This window comes from Oryzias melastigma, linkage group LG12 (assembly GCF_002922805.2).
Source record: "Oryzias melastigma strain HK-1 linkage group LG12, ASM292280v2, whole genome shotgun sequence".
NCBI classification, from domain to species: Eukaryota; Metazoa; Chordata; class Actinopteri; order Beloniformes; family Adrianichthyidae; genus Oryzias; species Oryzias melastigma.
Window position 1 is genome coordinate 3027791 of NC_050523.1, and position 14537 is coordinate 3042327.

The 14537-nt window shown below is 37.6% G+C and overlaps 2 protein-coding genes across 2 annotated transcripts in view; one reads left to right on the top strand and one right to left on the bottom strand.

Moving 5' to 3' along the window:
* Nucleotides 1–3488, bottom strand: part of LOC112162816 (beta-1,3-galactosyl-O-glycosyl-glycoprotein beta-1,6-N-acetylglucosaminyltransferase 4) — a 7666-nt gene extending 4178 nt beyond the window's left edge. The window contains exon 1 of the mRNA XM_024298723.2: nt 2827–3488. The gene's annotated coding sequence lies outside the window, so the exon portion shown is untranslated. The remainder of the gene's footprint in view (nt 1–2826) is intronic.
* The window catches only part of LOC112162813 (3-hydroxy-3-methylglutaryl-coenzyme A reductase), a 52383-nt gene that overhangs the window by 28377 nt on the left and 9469 nt on the right, over nt 1–14537 (top strand). The window lies entirely within an intron of this gene.

A 14537-nucleotide genomic window follows, 5' to 3' on the forward strand; every position in this document is an offset into this window, starting at 1 on the left:
CAGCTATTAGCTTGAGTGTTTTCAGCTATTAGCTTCAGTGTTTTTAAGCTTTTAGCTTTACGTTGTCAGCTATTAGCTTTAGTGTTTTCAGCTATTAGCTTCAGTGTTTTTATGCTTTTAGCTTTAGCGTTCTCAGCTATTAGCTTCAGTGTTTTTAAGCTTTTAGCTTTACGTTTTCAGCTATTAGCTTTAGTGTTTTCAGCTATTAGCTTCAGTGTTTATAAGCTTTTAGCTTTACGTTTTCAGCTATTAGCTTTAGAGTTTTCAGCTTTTAGCTTCAGTGTTTTTAAGCTTTTAGCTTTACGTTTTCAGCTCTTAGCTTCGGCGTTTTCAGCTATTAGCTTCAGTGTTTTCAGCTTTTAGCTTCAGAGTTTTCAGCCTTTAGCTTTAGCGTTTTCAACTGTTAGCTTCAGTGTTTTTAAGCTTTTAGCTTTACGTTTTCAGCTATTAGCTTTAGCATTTTAGGCTTTTAGTTTTAGAGTTTTCAGCTTTTAGCTTTAGCATCTTCAGTGGTTAAATTCAGCTTACAGCATTCACACTAGCATTATCACAGGTAATGCTATATATCTAGTTCATAATTATGTTAAAAAGTTAGAGTTCTAAAGTTTTAAAAATTTATTTTTAGAGTTTTCAATAAATGTTTATCCTGTTCGGCCCGCGACCTAAAGTGTGTTTTGGATTTTGTCCCCTTGTGTGAGTTTGACACCCCTGGCTTAGTACGTAGTCTGACTAATAACTTAACAATCAAAAAATTAATTGGAGAAATCAAAGGATTCACTTTCAGTTATGTGAGAAAAGAAACAAAGCACTGAATGATGAGTCACAAATAATTCATTAACCCATTCTAAGAAGGCTATAGTATCGAAACTTATCATTTTAACCAATAAAATCCTTTTCTTTTTTTTAATGGTTGATTCCAGTTAGAGATTTTTAACCAAATGGAAAATGAATGTGGTTATTGAATGATTTAATCCCTTTTGCCCTTTATTTGACACACATGAATAAACGCATAATGCACTTTTTATGTTTTATCTATAAAACAAAGGAGGTCATGTTATGTTAGTATGAAGTCTTGCTAAAGCACATTATTTAATCTTTTAGTCGAAAGTTTTAACTTAACCAGTATTCCACGCACCAGGAAGCGCTTTTTAAGTTTCCTTGTTGTTGTGCCAATCATGATAAAGAACTATCCGTCTAGATTTCCAATATGCACAAGCAGGATTTACTTATTTACAATAAAAGTTTTTATTTGACAATAAAACATATTTTATGACTCCGGTGCTGTCTTATCAATGAAAAGACTATCTTAATAAAACATTTGAAGGTTGGATTAGCACTGTTGAGGAAGAACAGTTCAATGATATATAAAACAAAGCATAGTATTAACAAGAAATGAAATGTGACAAACTCTAAAAATGAATTTGATCAAGTTTTAGACATCTCAAAGTATACCTTTGATATCAGCAATAATACCAACTGTTTCCAGTCTTTCTAAAGGACAAAAATACAGATGTGAAGCCTTTTTGGAGGATTTAGTTACAGGCATGACTTTGGTTTGTTTTAAATGTTCAAATTGTCTCTCATTTGGAGGTTTGAACCACATAAGAGTCTTTTGTGATGCAATCCTGTAATATTTACTTTTATGCCGAACTCACGAGGCAGAGAGGGCAGCCAGAAGTCTTATAGTACAGTCACTTTTTGGAAATATTACAAGCAAAGTACAAATCTGACTATAAATACTCAGAAAAAGTATCTCTGAAGGCTAAAAATAACATAGGATTCTGCTCAAAGACAAATAGACATCCTCAAAACATGTAAAAGTGCTTCAAGGAAAGAGTATTTACTAAGAAAAAAAAGGAACTGAAACTCATGTGGACCACACAACAACGTTTATGCATTCCTGTCTGTGGCATGAGGGTGTGGAATAACATGACGGAAAAAATATAAAAATGTGAAACAATGTTACACAATTCCAAAAAAAAAATCAAATTTTAAGTTTTGGAAATAAGCAATGTATGGACGTACATAAATTTATGACATGAACTTTTTTCTTTACATATTTTTATTTCACTCAAAATGTATGTATTAAATATAGGAAGATTTGAGTTACTTCTTTATTACTTTCTACTTTTATTTTGTTTGAAAATAAATGAAAATCAAATCAAAAGTCCAAATTTCAAAATAAACCATTCTCCCTTCATTTTAAAGTCATTTTGACAGTATAAATGAATGTAACATGGATAATAATATCATATCTATAACTTTATGTGGCTGAATATTGTTTTTTATTATATTTTACTTTTAAAAAAGTTAAAACTGTAGTGAGGTACTCTCAAGTAACACACTAAATGAACATATACAAAAATGTGCGACTTTTCCAGTTTTGCATGTCCAACAATCATTAATTGGTGCTTATCACATTATTTTTTTAAATAACTTTAAGACGTTCAAAATGCAAAAAAAAATTAAAAAATGTTATTTGAAAAAAAGATTTGATGTACTTCTTTATAACTTTCTACTTTTAACTGTGTTTGAAAAATAAAAGGAAATCAAATTTCAAAATAAAACGATTTCCTTCATTTTACAGTTGTTTTGACAACGGAAATGTCTGTAGAATAAATAATATTAGACTGTAACTTTATGTGGCTGAATATTGTTTTCTTAAAATATATTTTACTTAAAAATAATTTAAAACTGTAGAGTACTTTAGTAACACAGTAAATGAATATATATTATAAAAACGTATAACTTTTCCAGTTCTGCATGTCCAACAAACTTTTATAAAGTCACTATCATTTTTTTAAGTTGGAAAAGTTTATCGCCCACCTTACTGCCCTCGTGCGTCCTTTCCAAACGCCTCGCGGTCCGACTCATCAAGTCACCTTGAAAGTCTGAGGAGGTAAAAATGTCACTTTTTCTTTCCCGCGATCATCCCTCCCACTCCGATAACCGAAGCCGTGTGATGATGATTAGCCCGCGAGGTTCGGAAGTCGCCGTTCAAACGGGACCTTCATGCTCCGTGACGCGCAGCCTCAAAGGTGGAGCCGACGGTCCGGATCCAGTTCGGACGGTTCCGAAAGCAGCTCCATTCTGAGCCAGAAGGACCGAAGCTCCGGCGGTCTGATGGCGAAGACGGTGGAGAAAAAAAAAAGAACCCGGAAAGGGGGAAGGGCTTTCCTAGAATGATTGAAATTTCCCCAGAGAAGCTGGTCGCAGTTTTACGCGCCACTCCGAACTCCTTCGATGTTGGAGGAACAGAACCACACCTCTTGAGGTGACCTGGAGCTCCGCGCTCTGCGCTCTGCGGCGCACCGGATTACCAAGTAAAAGCAGCCACTTCAGGAAATCTGACCCAATGACAACTTTACACAAAGAAGAAAAAAACTAGCTCAGACTTAGAGCAGACAGGATGAGGAAGGAGGTGGTTTTTAAAAAGCTGATCCTGCAAACTGTTTAAGTGAAAGTTTGAAACTCACAAGATGTGCTCACATTGAACTTTAATGACCTCTTTAAGTCTCTGCTCACAAAAAAACAACAGGACTGTCTTTGTGAGTGAGCCTGACAGGTACGAAACAGAATAGAAGTCGTTTTATGACTAAACCACTTCCATCTGATAGCTCTGTTTGTTCTGAAGCCAAAGCTAAAACAACAACCGGATAGTCTGCGGTCTCACAATGACTCACAGAAGTTTTTTGAGGTCGGACATGTCAGTCAGAGCTCAGCCTAAAGGTCAGGTCTATCAGAAAGCCATCTGATCAACTGTGACATAATGTACAACTGTAATACAGTCACAAATTACTTCTTTATTCAGAACACCTAGAGTAGGAGTGTCAAACTCAACCGCACAGGGGGCCAAAATCTAAAACACACCTTAGGTCGAGTACCGAACAGGATACACATTTATTCAACACTCCAAAACTACATTTTAAAAACATATTTTTAACGTAATTATGAACTAGATATATAGCATTACCTGTGATAATGCTAGTGTGAATGCTACAAGCTGAATTTGGCTGCTTAAGATGCTGAAATTGATGGCTAAAAATGCTGAACTTAAGCTAAACTTCAAAACAGCCTAAAAAACTGAAAAAAGATTAAATTAGCCAAATCAGCTAGCATTTAGCTGTAGCTGAACTCCAAAACAGCCTAAAAACATCCTAAATTAGCCAAAACAGCTAGCATGTAGCCGAGATATCAGCTAAACTCCGAAATAGCCTAAAAAATCTTAGTAATTGGCAAAATAGTCCATTAAGCTAGCAGAATGTACATTTTTAAAACTTAAAACCCAAACTTTTTAAACATTATTAGCAATAATAAAAATGCAGGAATATTATTCCAGAATAAATCAACTCAAACCTTAAAACTTACATTTTACTCTCTATGAACATATATTTTGTCAAAATTATATAAGTTAGAAATGAGCACAAGATAACACCAAGCCATTAATAACAATAAAATAAAATGATCTGGAGGGCCGGATAGAATTACCTGGAGGCCCAGATCCGGCCCCCGGGCCTTGACTTTGACACATGTGACCTAGACCAAGGGTCTGCAACCTTTGCCAGTAAAAGAGTCATTTGGGCCCGTTTGGTACTGATAAAACCTTCTCGGAGCCACAAAAGTTTTTGTTTTATCCTTTCAGGAAAATTTGATACTACTTTGCAGCATTCCATTGTTGTTTTTACAATAAATATGAATTACATTTATTTTGGGGCACGAATAAATGCAAAAATACTAAGATAAACTGTTATTTTCCCAAAGTGTAAAGTCATTATTTAATTTTGACTGAAGCTTGTATGACTTCCTTTCAAAATAAAAGACTTCCTGGCCCAAACAGGAGCATTCAAGTGAAGCAGAGGCAAAAATGACATTTTCTCTTGTCATACTTGAGGTTTACTTTGGTGAGCCGTAATCCTTTCTCCTATATGACTGATTGACTGGTTGGTCCTCCCGTTCCCTTGAACCATAAATTGAGGATAAACATTTGTTGAACACTCTAAAACTACACCATTGGGAGGACCCACCCTTGTCTTTAGAGATGTGTATTTTTCTTTTTTTTTATTTCATTTAAAGAAAACACCCCCAAACATCTATGTTTTTCCTTTTTTCCTCCTTTTATTTTCTCTTCTCAGTCAATTTTCACACGTTTTGTTTTTGAAAATATCTTTGCTGCTACAGAGTAAAACGTTATCAATAACTGATCAGTAATAAAGCAGCTAAGGAAAAAGTGATTTACTATCTATCATTGCATAACCAAACAATTTCTGCACAAACTGTCAAAAACCGTCTCAGGGAAGCTCAACTGCATGCTGGTCGTCCTCATCGGGGTCTTAACCTGACTCCAGATCGTCGTGGTAACAGACTTGAGTGGGCAAATGCTCACATTCGATGGCGTCTGGCACGTTGGAGAGGTGTTCTCTTCACGGATGAATCTGGATTTACATTGTTCAGGACAGATGGCAGACAGTGTGTGTGGTGTCGTGTGGGTGAGCGCTTTTGCCCATGGTGGTGGTGGGGTTATGGTATGGGCAGGCATCTGTCCTGGACGAAGAACATAGGTGCATTTTATTGAAGGCATTTTGAATGCACAGAGATACGGTGATGAGATCTTGAGGCCCATTGTTGTGCCATACATCCATGAACATCACCTCATGTTTCAGCAAGATATGCACGGCCCCATGTTCAAGGATCGGTACACAATTCTTGGAAGCTGAAAATGTCCCAATTCTTGCATGGCCAGCGTACTCACCGGACATGTCACCCTTTGAGCATGTTTGGGATGTGCTTGACCGGCGTAGACGACAGCGTGAACCAGTTCCCACTAATATCCAGCAACTTAACACAACCATTGAAGAGGAGGACCAACAGTTCACAGGCCACAATTGACAATCTGATTAACTCTATGCCAAGAAGATGTGTTGCAAAGGGTGGCCTTTTATTGTGGGTAGTCTAAGGCACACCTGTGCACTAATCATGATGTCAGATCAGCATCTTGATGTGGCACACCTGTGAGGAGGGATGGATTATCTCAGCAAAGCAGAAGTGCTCACCATCACACATTTGGACAGACTTGTCAACAATGTTTGAGAGAAATGGTAATATTGTGTATCTGGAATGAATTTTAGATCTTTAAGTCCATCTCATGAAAAATGGGAAAAATAAAAGTGTTGCGTTTATATTTTTGTTGAGTGTATATAAATACAAAAAACGTGTCATTTGAAAAAGGAATACACATGGAAAACACTTTTTACAACAGACTGTATATGAGAACTGGACTGAGTGACCTCTCCCCCTTGACGTTCCAAACAGGAAGTACCAGCTGGCTCCAATTAGCCAAAATATCTTAAACTTTCATTCTATTGGTCAGAATAACCATTCGTGCTCTGTCAACCTTTAGAAACATGTTCTTAATAATTCTCATTTTTTCATAATTTTGTTTCTGTAGCACAAGTTATAAATTGACCAATCAGATAAAAGTAGGTGGAGCACATTCAAAATGTTTGTTAGATTTCACGACGAGAGTGGTTGCTATAGAAACGATGACTCAAATCAACTCCGACTCCAACGTGGCGCCGTCCACATCACCAAGAAATGGCGACTGAATTGACTTAATTTGGTTGGAGCCGAAAGTTAACCATTTTCTATCAATGACATGACACTCAGTCAATTTCTCAGACAGTAGAAGTGCTTATTTTAGATGTAAAGTTATATTTATTTTTTAAAAATGGGAGTCAAACCCAGTAAAACCGGTCTCTAGTGCACATTTGAAGAACATTTCCTGGTTTGGTCGACTTTTAGAAATGGAAGGTGGAGGCTTTTGAATAGAGAAATAAAAATAAATAAATTATAACAACTCAAAAGGAAAAGTTAATGTTGTATTAAAGTCGATAGTATATTTGGTTACATTTTTTTCCCCAAAAGATTTTAGTAAGATTTTAGCAATGCCATGAAGAGAAAATACAAACAAACAACATTCTTTTACAGAGTTGGTAAGATAGAGCAACCTTCCACAGATTTGAACATATTCCAGTTTCAAAATATTTAGATGTGATTACTCAAAAATGTCCATGTTTGGGAACCACAGTGTCCACTTCTTTTAGACGTTGGTAGCATCCTCCGGTAAGTTCAAGTACTTTACGTGTGTAGTAAATGGGTTCCATAGGTTTTCAAACTTTTCTTGTCTACTCTTCAGTACATATGTAATTCTTTCTGGCGGCAAAGCAGATAACATCTGCTGGATTATTTGGTTAATTTTTGGTCTAAAATCAAAAAAACCCTACTATTTGTGCCTGAAATCCTTGGCCGGAAATCCTCGTCTGGCCTCTACGGGGGTGGGGCCCAGTGCTGGGCCCCCTGGCGCGGTAGCGTTGAGGCCCCCTGTGGCGGTCCTGGTTTGGGTGATCCTCTATCTGCTGCTTCAGAGGGGGTTTTGGTGTGGGGTAACCAGGCACTCCCCCCTCTTATTACATTTCAAACACTCACCTGAGCACAGGTCTCAGCTCACCTTTGCACCAACGGTATGTGTGACTCTAAAACTGGAGGGAATTACTTTGGACAATATGAATTTTAGGTTTTCTTTACACATCATTATGTTATTAATATGAATATTCAATTTGATTCAGGAAGAACGTGATCGTAAGTACAAACAACAGCTAGAAATGGCGCCCTGAACCGAGATGGTTCTACCCCAGAAGAATCTATTTGAGGGAGAAGTCACTTAAACAGAATTGTATTGTATACATTTTTGTCCCGTTACATAACTATGTAATTAAACTCTCCCTTCTGGGCTAATCATCTGTTTTCCTGTCTCTACTCTTGTTATCTTTTGCAGAACTACTCTTGACCCAGAATAATCAGTCATAATTTACAACTTCTGCATTTAGAATTTCCCCTTTAGTGAAGACTATTCAATGAAACTGTAAAGTTTAAGTTTGCTAAGCCATGCAGCGAGCAGATTGGAAGACATTCAATTCCTGCCGATAACGTTTAATTGTTTACAATGGTCTCTTTCTGTTTCACCGTTCTCCTTTTGCAGGTTATTTTTAGAATGTAATCTCACGATTAATGACTCAACGCATTAATCAGTAGCTTAATAGTGATAAATATGTCTGTCAAAGTCTTGTTTGAATAGAATAACTTTGATTCTGCCAATGTTATTGAGGCTGCTATAAAACTAATCTATAAATACACCGGGACCTTTCATGTGTTTTTTCTGTTTTTAGAAAAAGAAAAATGGTAAACGAGGTTGCTGGTGAATCAAATTTAAAAAGGAGGAGCAGAGGAATACCAGCTGGTTAAGGGCTAGAACATTCAAATAATCTGATTAAATCATTAACGCGAAAAGAAGTGAGGCTGAAAAACCAAACAGGCCGGCTGGGAGCCGTCCTTTCAGCTGAATCTAACTGGAAATTCTGATAAAACATCCACGCTATGAAAAGCAAAGATGTAGGAGCCAAATCCAGGAGACCACGTGGACGGAAACGAAATAATATATTCAATAAACTGAAATATGATTAAATATCAAACAAAGTTTAACTTTAAAATGCAAGCAAAGAACAGATGTGGATGAGTTCAAACAGAAAGTTACATGTTTCTCCTCGAATCCAAGAGGATTTCTCTGTTCTACATTTCTCTTAAACTTTTCAAGCTTTTAATATTAATTAAGTGTAAGATAAGAAACGAAATACCTTAAAAATGACTTAAAATATTTTAGAAAACTGAGTCCAGATAAGCTTTTAAAACCTTTTTATGTTATGAAAACATAAATGAGTATTCAGTCAGCCACCAATTGTGCAATTTCTCCCACTTAAAAAGATTAGAGAGGGCTTTAATTTTAATCATCATCAATGAGAGACAAAATGAAAAAAAAATCTGTCTGATTTTTAGAGAATTTATTTGTAAATTATGGTGGAAAATCAGTATTTGGTCACCTACAAACCAGCAAGATTTCTGGCTGTCATAAACCTCTAGCTTCTTCTGTAAGAGGGTCCTCTGTCCTCCACTCGTTACCTGTATTAATGGCACCAAAGAGCTGTCTAAGGACACCAGAAACAAACAGAGCACAGACACAGGCAGACTCACACATTGAGTCCAATATAGTAACTGTGAAAGCTGTCTGAGGTTTTCTGCAGATTCCTCTCATCTTTCATCAGTTTGGTTTTTCTGACGTTCTTCTGTCTAAAAGATGTAACGAAAAGAGGAAGATGGAAAATGGTCGAAAACAGTCTGTCACATCAACCTGACATGAGGAAATGTAGACTTTGGTTAAGAAGAGAAACAGTTTGAAGGCACCAAACATCAGATCTCGTTGAACTTGTGCATCAATGAGAGATAAAAGTCTGTCGCATATCAAGTTTCATGACTTTGAGCGAGAACTTGTTTAACCAGATTGTTGGACAGACATAATTACAAGCACTTTTATTTTGTTTTCCACTGACATCTGCATTTAATACAACTTCTTCATCTTTCTAACAAAACAAAAAGTCATGCACCATCTTGTTGACATGCTCTTTAAAAAATGCCTCACCCAGTTGAGTTCAGAGCTCCAGAGGTAAACCCGACTTTGGGGTCAAACGAGCTCAACTAGTGTGTGCTTCCTCAGACTGATCAGCTTTCATTTAGATTCAAACTTTAGTGATGTTCAACTAGAATGTTGATGACTGACAGCACAATGTCACTGTTCACTGAGCAGCACTCTGATAAAGCATGCTTCGATAGATATCTCCTAGTCTTCCAAATAAATAAACATGTCGTCAATCGAAAAGGAAAGCTCAGGTGACCTTAAGAGACTTTAGGCCTGCGTCCAACTGTGGGCCACATGGACATTTCAAGACCATTTTGGGTCCTATGTACAAACCACACAGCCATAGAGTGGATGTTATAGGTTAAACCCGTTGAACTTTGACCAATCAGGCACTTGGTTTTGGTATTGATGTACGGACAGTGTCCTGTTGTCATTCATAGAAGTACCAACTGTTTGACAATTGATCATGGAGGAGAAATTAATTTTTGCATAATTATATGACGCCAAATCTTTCCTATATTGCACGTGTCAAAGTCAAGCCCCGGGGGCCGGATCCGGCCCTCCAGATCATTTTATTTTATTCTTATTAATGACCCGATCTTATCTTGAGCTCATTTCTAACTTGTATAATTTTGACTAAAAATATGTTAATGGAGAGTAAACTATTGAAAGTTATTTAGGGTTTAAGTTGATTTATTCTGAAATAATATTCCTGCCTTTTTATTATTCATAATTATGTTAAAAAGTTATGTTTTAAAAATTGACATTCTGCTAGCTTTTTGGATTATTTTGGCATTTACTAAGATTTTTTAGACTATTTTGGAGTATAGCTAATATTTCAGCTACATGCTAGCTGTTTCGGGTAATTGAGGGTTTTTTTCTGTTTTTGAGGCTATTTTGAAATTTAGCTAACATTTCAGCTTCATGCTAGCTGTTTTACCTAATTTAGGCTTTTTCAGTTTTTTGAGGCTATTTTGCAGTTTAGCTAATATTGTATCTGGCTTTTAGCTTCAGCATTTTAAGCTATTAGCTTCAGTGATTTCAGCTATCAATTTCAGCATCTTCCATGGTGAAGTTCAGTTTACAGCATTCACACAAAAACATTAATATCCACATTTTGCACCAAGCCTCTTCTATCGGGAAGTGTTGGACATGTGCTAGTAAATGCAAGAAAAAGTCGCTGGAGAGGACTGAGTACAGGGAGATGCACCACAAGGTGAAGAATCCAGGATTTGATGGAACGTTGGTAGAACTTTGAAGAGCTGATGGATGAGAAACATGTTAGAGAGCACGGAGGAGAAGAGGTGACTATTGTGGAGCAGGAAGTAGCACCACCACGAGCTATAGTGTTCAAGAACTCGGTTTAGCACATTCTTGATCAATTGTCACATGCCGGGTGTGTCCATGTCCTTACAGATACTTCACAGTACATTTACCACAAGCACGACAATGGTATGTTGCATTTTTGTGACGTCACTTGAGTTGGCCATACAAGTCTAAAGGGAAATTAAAAAAATACACCTGCGGATCTTGTCTGCAACGCTCCACGGGCCCAGGAAACCCAACGACCTGTACGGGTCAGTCCCACTTAGACGTTTATAGGTTTGACGATGTCCAAAAAACAAAAACAAAAAAAAAAAAACACCTCAGCAGCTGGAAAATAAACAAAAAATTAATGACATAATACTTCTTCTGAGCAACACCTCAATGAAGTGAACAATGAATAAAGCTGAATTACTTTGAAATGCATCAAAAGACATTAGTAGGAAAGGTACATATAAATGTTTACTTTAAAGCCAGATGTTCTCCTCCCAGCAGATCGTTCTGAAATCTAAAACTGTTTCTAATCCAGAACAAACAGCTGCCAAGAACCCGGTTTGCTGTGTTTGCTGAGTATTAGTTGCAGCTCAACTCTGAAAACACGTCTTTTGCCGAATGAGCCGTGTTTGTGGAGAGGACAAACTGAAAAAAAGTTCACGCGACAAAAGAGAGAAGAGACGGGTGGAACTGCACAGGTTTTTCAAGCTAAAATTGCTGAGTCATGTTTTGTATCAAGAAATAAATCAAAGGAGGTTTGTGTTTTCACAAAAAACAAACACAATCATCCTTTGAAACCAGTCTGTTAATTTCCAGTGTCAGTGCTGTTGATGTGGTCACAGAGGATGAATGACGGAACATTCTTCAGGTTCTTGAACATGCTTTAGCTCACGGTGTTCACACTGGAAAAGCAGGACGAGATTTCTTCTTCTTCTCCTACTGTTTACTAACATGTCTGTCACCTAGAATAGGAAGAGTCTTAGTGGGAAATGTCGAACCCGAACAAATCTTGTGAATCTTGCTCCATAGTCTACATTCCGATGTGTGAAAGACTTTGGCCCAATCCGAACTCTTCTCCTATCCCTACGACTTCTCCCTACCCATCCAATTGTTCAAGAGAATCTGGCTACAGAGAAAAAATATGGCGCCCGAAAATTAATAGCCAGAAGTCCCTCCCCCTGTCCGAGCTGGCCGCAAAAAATATATTGTTTTAAGCTTTTGACCCTTTTTCCTGTTTATTCTTTTATTGACCCTTTTTACCGTTTTTTTTTCTCCATGACACTGTCAGAGAGAAAAAACAGCCTTTAACATTCGGTAAAGCCGAAAAATCTGCTAAAAAAAACAGTTACGGTTTATTCAAAAGCTGATAGTTCTGAAAAGGTCTTAAAATATTATTTTGAAAGGGCTTCCAAAAGTTTTGGAAAGTTCCGCCTAAACCGGCTGAAGTTATGGTTTCCGCTTCCGGCTACAGATTGATTCTGGCGCCATCTTGGGTGTGAGCAGAGGCCCCTCCAAATGTTGGGCCATTTGAAGAGGTAGGGTTGTCCGAAATCGTTCTTTTAAGGGTTAACCCTCGCCGCAGATTGATGCAAAACCCTCCGCCGATAGGGTGAATCGCGTTGTGCTGTGCCATGGAGGAGAGACGGAATTCGTCACGTAGGTGAGGTGTGAAGCACAGAAGTTTACATTTAAATGTAAAAAAAAATCCCATATGTTTTAGCTTGATTTTATGTATTTTCGAGCACTGGCAGCTCTGCGCTAGTGTAGCTAACCGGCGACCATTGATGACATCATCGAGTGGGAGTTTTGTCCGATTTGGAGGTGTAGGGGTAAGGGAGGAATTTGGATTCGGCCTTGGAGTCATAGAATTCCAGCCGGGCACAAACCAAAATGATTAATTTCTCCTTCGTACTCAATTTTGAAATGGTTGCCCCTTCTGTGAATTAGAGATCCATATGTCACTACCTAATCCGAGTGCCTGATTGGTCAAAGTTTGACCTGGTTTAACTTTCAAAACTTGTTCAATGGCCGCCCATTTTGAACACAGAGCTCAAAAATGGTCTTAAAAAGTTTGTAGTTATGCATGAACGTGAGATTTTTTAACACAAATATCAGTAACGCGTAGACTTTTCATTGGAAGTGGCCGCGTGAAGAGTGCTGAGGGGGTTTGAACGCAGCTCGAGTGTCTCACTTCTTCTTACCAAACCTTTTCCTTTCAATTTCTTCATTCCATCACCAAGTCTCTTTATCAGATTTCCTCATTCCAGACATCAAATCATGCATCTTCCTCCCACTTTGCATGAGTCCTTTAGCCGTAAAAACCTCCAGACTGATCAAAACCTGTTTAAGCTCGTCACTAAAAGACGAACAGCACTCCTCTTTTGTCAGCCTCCAGGTCTTCTGCTCTACCCTGATCTTCTTCCTCTACGCCACAGACCCACAAGCCCCCAGCTTCTCATCTAATCGTAATGTTTTACAATGTTCATTTCATCTCATACTGTCATTTCATAGTGTTTTGCAACAAGGCTGTGGTAACTAAACAAGGGAGGGGTTGGTTTTTCAACAACAATTACAATAGAATGAGGGGATTTTGCAGATGAATTAGTTTTGCACTAATCAAATCCATGAAAGAATTTTTTTTTGTGTTGAGCAATGGACCATGAGCATTTGGGGAACGCCTCTGGTGCGTATAAGACCTGCTGAGCGGGGCATCTGATGCTGCCACAGTATGTCTCTCTGATTATTCATGTTAATAAACCGCTTAATATGATCATTGACTCTGGCTTTCTTCCTTATCAACTAACCTGTGAGAGGATAGTGGGAAATTATCGACTTAATGTTATCTTCCATAAATGATTACCTATTTAGAGTTAAGCAAGCCGTCTTGATTTGCTTAAAAGTATTTTATTGGAATTTTAAACACCCACTCCAATAAAACTTGTGTTTTTAACATGTTCTTGTATCATTTTTCTCATAATGGAGATCATATATAAAAAGAATTTAAGATTAAAACTGCGTTTTTGAGTATTTCTTTTTTCAAATGATGATAAATCACAATAAAAAAAACAGCATTTGAAAAAGCTCAGTTGTGACCCTTAACTTTATACAGAGAACTGGATTAATTGACTCCTCCCCTCTCGTGTTCAAACAGGAAGTAACTTCAAGAAGCCAAAATTCCATGGACTTCTATTGAGAAATAAACAACTATTACTCAGTCATTCTACTTGTCAGAATAATCATTCTTGATCGGATTCAAGTCTATTTTTTTCATGACATTTTTTTTCTATCACAGGTTTCTCAATTTATAAACTGGCCAATCAGAGGCCTCAACATGAAGCATGTGGTGCCTGCTGGGCTGGCCCCCACCTCGAATGTTTGATTGACAGATTCTCCTGAGCTTGCTTTCAGTGGAGGGGGTGTGGACTTTAAATAAGCTTACTCATGATTGGTGACAGTGGTTTCCATAGAACCATTGACTCAGACCGACTTGGACCAATCACAGTCATGTGGCTCCAACATGGTGACGCCTGTATCGTGAATTGAATTGGGTTCACATTTCAGAGGCAAATTTCTGATGAACTCCTGCCGCTCTGCAGAAAATATGTCTCAGCAGGCTTTTTGACTTTGGCTAAAAATTAGCCAAGGTTTAATTATAATGGCACAGAAGGGGAAAAGAAGAGATGCCCTTGGTGACACC